Below are 7442 nucleotides of genomic sequence, written 5' to 3' on the forward strand. Positions count from 1 at the left end.
TAGCACTAGGAGAAACGTTGAGGTGATAAAAAAGTTAGCAGTAGGAGATAGGTAGAAGTAATAAAAAGGTTAGCACTAGAAGATAGGTAGAAGTGATAAAAAGGTTAGCACTAGGAGATAGGTAGAAGTAATAAAAAGGTTACCACTAGAAGATAGGTAGAAGTGATAAAAAAGTTAGCACTAGGAGATAGGTAGAAGTGACATAAAAAGGTTAGCACTAGGAGATAGGTAGAAGTGATAAAAAGGTTAGCACTAGAAGACAGGTAGAAGTAATAAAAAAGTTAGCACTAGGAGATAGGTAGAAGTGATATAAAAAGGTTAGCACTAGGGAGACAGGCAGAAGTGATAAAAAGGTCAGCACCAAGCATAAGTGAAGGAATTAATAAAATGTGTTTTGACTTACAAGAGTGCTGGTTATTCTGGGTGAAGGAGGCACTAGAAAGAAGAGTTCGTGCAAGGCACAAATGAATGGTGCAGTGCGTGTAGGGGGCGGGGGGGGGAGGGGGCGGTTGATTCAATGTTACCGCGCCTTCCGAGCAGGTGTATTAAACAGCTGATGTTGAGGATGTTTTCTGCACAGGAGTTCATGTGTAATTCAAGAGTTAAAGCATGGCTGCGGCAGACTATTGTGTGTGTGAGTGTGTGTGTGTGTTTTTTAGTAATCCCAATAAGGAAATCATCAACAGAGCCAACATACGAAGCAGACAAAATGCAACTCATTCTACCATTGTATCCAATCGTAATTCCATCTAAAATTATATAAACATATATACACATTGCTTCAACAATCCATAAAAATATATATAACTTTAATGAGATTACAACGCACACAAATATTTTGCGAAAAAAAAAATACGACGATTCAATTTTGCAGATGTTGCAAACAATCGTCTCGCGCAAGAAATGAGTGTCACTTCTATAGCTTTAACAAGAGGCAACGAAAATGGAATAATATAAAAAGAAATGACGACGAAAAGAAAAAAAATAAATCTTTTGGACAATATGTGAGGGTGATCAGTTGAGAGGAGGAGGAGAGGAGGATGATGGAGGGGGGGGGGAGGAGTTGGAGGAGACGGGTGAGTGCAAGGGTACCCAACGTTGCTCGTAAGAGCAACGTGTCCTGGAGTCTGCTGTCTCAGTGTTGTGCCAACTGTTGTAACGTGAACATCTCTCGTTCTCTCTATCTCTCTCTTCCCTTCATCGCAAAGCGCTCTGTCGCTGCAACTTTCCGCCCATCCTTTGCGTGTCTGTTAAATTCCTCCTGATGCTGTAGTCTGTGAAGCTACGAAGCGCATTTACTCCTCGTTAGACTTCCCAATGGAGGAGAGGCAGAAATTCAGCTGAAAACCACGCGGGTTCTGATAAGCTTTGGGATGTGACATGAGAGACAACTCCACTTCTATGGACGTGAGTACAATTGCTGTTTATTTTCCTTTTTGCCTTCTGCATTCGTTTTACTGCACGGTTAGTCATGTCGTTGCTTTATGCAGTTGCCATCGAACTTTAGGCAGAGGGTATTTGTTTATTTTTTCTTTTCATTTTTGTGTGAACGAGATAAACAAATAATATATATATATATATATATATATATATATATATATCATATGTGTGTATGTATGTATATATATATATATATATATATATATATATATATATATATATATATATATATATATGTACACATACATATACATACACACAAACACATACACAATATATATATGTATATATTATACATATATATATATATATATATATATATATATATATATATATATATATATATATATATATATATATATATATATATGTATTAGCCAATTCATTTTGCTTAATAAACACGATCAATGACAGTACTATCTTAAGACCCTAACGCATTATTATTATTATTATTATTATTATTATTATTATTATTATTATTATTATTATTATTATTATTATCAAGACATTCTTTCTTTTCCACGCGCGCTCAAGGAAACAATTTTATACGAACACCACAACGTGCGATGTAGGTCAGAGGGAGCTTAGCCCCCCGGAGGCTACATTTCAGTATGAGAAGATATAGTAGGCCTGAGCTCAGGCAGTAATCTTGTATGGGGATCACTTCAGGCTGAGCTGGATAAGCCAAATGGGAAAAGGATATCAGCAAAGTCTCTTGATGGATTCATGAATAAAAGTTCTCTCTCTCTCTCTCTCTCTCTCTCTCTCTCTCTCTCTCTCTCTCTCTATATATATATATATATATATATATATATATATATATATATATTATATATATATATTATATATATCTATATATAATTATAGATATATATCTATGTATATATATATATATATATATATATATATATATATATATATATATATATATATATATATATATATACCCATATGTATATATATATTCTCTCTCTCTCTATATACATATACATATACATATATATATATAATATACCTATATATATACATATATATATACATACTCTCTCCCTATATATATATATATTATAGATGTATTCCACTGATATTTGACAGTTCCATCTAAAAACAAAACATTTGTTATTTGATAGATCAAAAGATATTCTTCATGAAGGAAAACTTCCACAACATTGAAGGCTCATCAGTAGCGCGTCGAACTCTCCACACACAGTGCCATTCACCCTTTATCGTGGCGGCACTCTCACTTTCTGGATGTAAGGTTCTTCTACTGCAATGTCTCTTCACTCGACCTATTCAGCACTTTCTAGCTCTTCTCCTACTTTTTCCAAACACTTCAAATTATTCCACGCATTTTTAGCACAAAATTCGGATCTTTCCTAGATAGTGACCCCCAAGGGTTTTAACCAGGTATGTATCCACCTTTGCGGCGTGTTTAGTACAAGCTTGTTGGGGATGAACCTTAAAACATAAACAAAAGACTGTAAATATCATAAAGATAATGACCCCCAAGAAATGTCAGTCCCAGATAACGACCCCCGAAAACCTTGGTGGGCCACTACCTAGGAAAGATCCCATAATTCATCTCGATATCTTAATTCATTTTCCTTTCATTCAAATCCAGCATTCACACAACACTCCCATAGTTGAGAATTGGCTCAACAATCACTGCATACATTCCAATTTTGTTTTTCAGATACTCTCCTCTTCTTCCTAAATTCTTCATGGACCTAGCTACATTCCTGGCTTTACCTATTCTATGACTCACCATTAATACCAGTTTCCACACCCTCCTCGTTACTATTTAGCTTCGAGAAATTACTCTTGCTCATATTCAGTTTCGACTACCTTCTCTTATAAAATTTTCAAATTCTTCTCACTAATTTTTTTACGGCTTCTCTCTCCCACTCCTGTTACACTGTGCAGTCTGCAAGCATCAGCACCCCTGTACTCCACTCACATCCCTTTTTCTTGTCCAAAAACTTTGCAGTCCTATCTTTTATTCAACACCTCGGATTACTCCACCCATAATGATATAAAAGCACCATGGAGTATAACACAGCCTTGACTCAGACCCACTTTTACAACAAAACCAGTCACTCGCCCGTTTACACATTCCAATGCTTGCCTTGCTTCCATCACAGAAACCAAATAACATTCAACAGATTACTTTTATTCAGCAGATTACTTTCTACACCAGACATCTTGGGCATCATTGATATTGCCTCTTGACCCTAGAAAAACCATAATCTTCTTCTAGGTTTGTGTCAGTCACGCACAATTACATTTTAGTTTTCTGTAAAACTACTGAGATGGCTATTTGTCTGTCCGTCCGCACTTTTTCTGTCCGCCCTCAGATATTAAAAACTGCTGAGGCTAGAGGGCTGCAAATTGGTATGCTGATCGTCTAATAATCATACATACCAAATTTCAGCCCTGTAGCCTCAATTGTTTTTATTTTATTTAAGGTTAAAGTCAGCCATGATCGTGCGTCTGGCACCGCTATAGGTGCCAACAACACAGGTCACCACCGGGCCGTGGCTGAAAGTTTCGTGGGCCGCGGCTGAGAGTTTCTGGGCCGTGTCTGAGAGTTTCATAAAGCATTATACGCTGTACAGAAAACTCGATTGCGCCGAAGAAACTTCGGCGCATTTCATACTTGTTTCTCTTACTCTCAAATGTCTCACGCAACTGCTTCACAGCACAGTAAATACATAATCTATATACCTTCTTCCATGTATAAAATCCACACCACTCTATTCGTATTAATTCCTACTTTCGCAATCAGAATCTTACCAAACGTCTTAATACGCCCAGAAGGCAAGACCTCACAAGGTAGGTGTGAAAAGGTGCTTCGTGAGTAGGATCCAGGTAGGGAGTTCTGACTTGCTTCTAATGAGCCTTCAGTGAATGTTTTTTAAATGACCAATGTTGTGAGAGCCTTCCGCAAGGCTGTAATCCCTCATTCAGCTATTAAAAACATGAATAGACCAGTGACTACTGTCCTGCCTTTTCCCTACAGCCATCACTTATTAGAACTTGTTATATATATATATATATATATATATATATATATATATATATATATATATATATATAAATATACATACATACATACATATATATTTATACACATATAATATATATACCACTGCCTGTCGTCCTAAGAAACAGGAGATCAGCGCCTGCCCTATGAGCCTACAGAGGCCTAAGAGGACTTTAACTAACTTAATATATATATATATACGAGTATTTGTATATATATATATATATATATATATATATATATATATATATATATACATATATACATACATATACATATACATGACCAGTAGCATCCTCCCACATCAAGTCAAGGAACTCAGTTCGACTCCTGGGCAAGGATGGGCAAATGGGCACCCACACTTACTCCGTTGACCCCAGCAGTGATTTGGATCCTGGTAGCTAAACAGCTGTGATGGTCATAACCATGGTTAAGCGGACATGGGCTAGAGACCTACTCCCTGTTAATTAAATATATATATATATATATATATATATATATATATATATATATATATATATATATATATATATATGTATATATATATATATATATATATATATATATATATATATATATATATATATATATATATATATATACATACATATACTGTATATGTATATATATATGTATATGTATATACACACACACATATATATATATTATATATACATAAATGCATACATGTATAAGCAAACATGCAAGCAGAGGCGCATGTTCTGTACACACGCAAACGCATCAATGCAGAACTGCCCTTAGCACACGCCACCACCCGAATTTGGCAACGAATGAAAAGAAGGACCTGTGAGCCTGTCAATCAAAATTTGCGCAAATGAGTCGCAGCTAAATGCATTAGCACTGGCACAGCATCGCATTATGCCGTGGTGTTGGGTGCTGGCGTTCATGTTGCAAAAAAAATTAAAAAGTCAAATCCTAGTGTGAATTTCCTTTTTCAAAAATTTGAATTTAATTTTTTGCTTTCTCGTTGATTTTATATCACTAAATAAACAGGTAAAAAATGCGCCGAAGTTTCCTCTGCTGCGCAATCGAGTTTTCTGTACAGTGTATAATGCTGCATGAGCCAGGGCCCATGAAACTTTCAGCCATGGCCCAGTGGTGACCTATCCTATAGCGTTGCCAGACGCACGATTATGGCTTTAACCTTAAATAAAATAAAAACTACTGAGGCTAGAGGGCTGCAATTTGGTATGTTTGATGATTGGAGGGCAGATGATCAACATATCAATCTGCAGCCCTCTAGCCTCAGTAGTTTTTAAGATCTGAGGGCAGACAAAAAAAGTGCGGACGGACAGACAAATAGCCATCTCAGTAGCTTTCTTTTACAGAAAACTAAAACCACTAATGCATAACCTTACTTAAATGAAATCATTATTATGCTGTACTAATGTCAACAAAACTGGTATCCTTCTGAAGAGTGAATTTCAAAATGCTTCATGCGAAGAATTAAAAGTTATAAAAAACATAAAAAAACCTGGCATGATAGTTTTAGAAATCACAGCTGAGGAAATTCGTGTTTAAATTAGTGCCGCACCTCTAAAACTTACACAGAAATATATAATATTACATATCAAACTAATCTGCCTTGCTTTTTAAAAGTGATTCCCGCTAGTGTATATCATATATAGAATATACAGGTTTACATTTGCTCCAGTACATACGATATATATATATATATATATATATATATATATATATATATATATATATATATATATATATATATATATATATATACACGAGCTCGTAGAGCCGGCTGGAACCTGGGGCTGTTGTCTCCCCTACCCTCCTGATCCCCTACCTATCCTGCACCTACCCGGGGAGGACAAACAGGTTTGTAGGAGGAGGATGGATGTCTCCCCTACCCTCCCTTTCCCCATCCTACCCCGCCCCCACGTGGGGCGGACAAACCGGTTTACAGGGAGTGGGTGGCTGTGTCATGTCTTCCCTACTGTTACCCGGGAGAGGACAAACAAGATCAGATCCTCTCGATTTTATTATATATATATATATATATATATATATATATATATATATATACATACATACATATATATATATATATATATATATATATATATATATATATATATATATATATACATATATATATGTATGTATGTATATGTATATATATATATATATATATATATATATATATATATATATATATATATATATATATATATATATATATATATATATATATAATTTATATATATACACACACAAGTTAATATTGATCCTCGGAATATTATAAGGCATAAATACAGATATATGTTATATGGACACCTTTGACTTCATAAGAGATCCCCTCTGTATTGAAAAACGTCACAGTTCGGAAGAGAATTCATTTATGAGCTCTGGTTTTCCGGACAACGATTTCAGGTCAGAGAGAACAATCGTAAAACGCATTAACTGATTTTCGTTAGCTTAACACGGTTATCTGCCGTGAATTTTATGTCTGTTTAAAACTGCTTTCACTCCCGGCCTGTCTCGCTCTGTTAATAATACTTTTCAATTTGTTTCTAAGTATGTTTGTAATATAATTATCAGCTTCGGCTAAATTTTTAATGGCTATATTTCTGTCTTTCTCATCATAAATATACTTCCCGGATTTCTCATTATAATTATCTCTGGCATTTCGCACTGTAAATATTCTTTGACACTCTCTCACTGTAAATATACTTTCCGGATTTCGCATCTTAATGATTTTCTGTCTTTTCATTGTAAATTTACTTTTCTGGATTTCTCATTATAGAAATAACTCTGGGTCTTTTTCATTGTAAATATACTTTTCCGCCTTTCTCATCATAAATAAGCTCTACCAGCTTCCTTTCAATAACTATACTTTGCCGCCTCCATTTTATTATTATACATATAATTTTCTGCCCTTTCATTGTAAACATACTTTTCCGCCTTTTCATTATAAATAAGC

General features: G+C 34.9%; 1 protein-coding gene across 3 annotated transcripts in view; it reads left to right on the plus strand.

The window, feature by feature from the left end:
* The first annotated feature begins 1132 nt into the window (after window positions 1-1132).
* LOC136845184 (carbohydrate sulfotransferase 1-like) overlaps window positions 1133-7442 on the plus strand; it is a 179634-nt gene continuing 173324 nt past the window's right edge. For 2 of the 3 annotated variants that reach the window (XM_067115185.1, XM_067115182.1), the window contains exon 1: window positions 1138-1407. The gene's annotated coding sequence lies outside the window, so the exon portion shown is untranslated. Of the gene's footprint in view, window positions 1408-7442 lie in introns of all 3 variants that reach the window. The other variant, XM_067115180.1, reaches the window with a different exon arrangement.

Source organism: Macrobrachium rosenbergii, chromosome 13, assembly GCF_040412425.1.
Source record: "Macrobrachium rosenbergii isolate ZJJX-2024 chromosome 13, ASM4041242v1, whole genome shotgun sequence".
Classification (NCBI taxonomy): Eukaryota; Metazoa; Arthropoda; class Malacostraca; order Decapoda; family Palaemonidae; genus Macrobrachium; species Macrobrachium rosenbergii.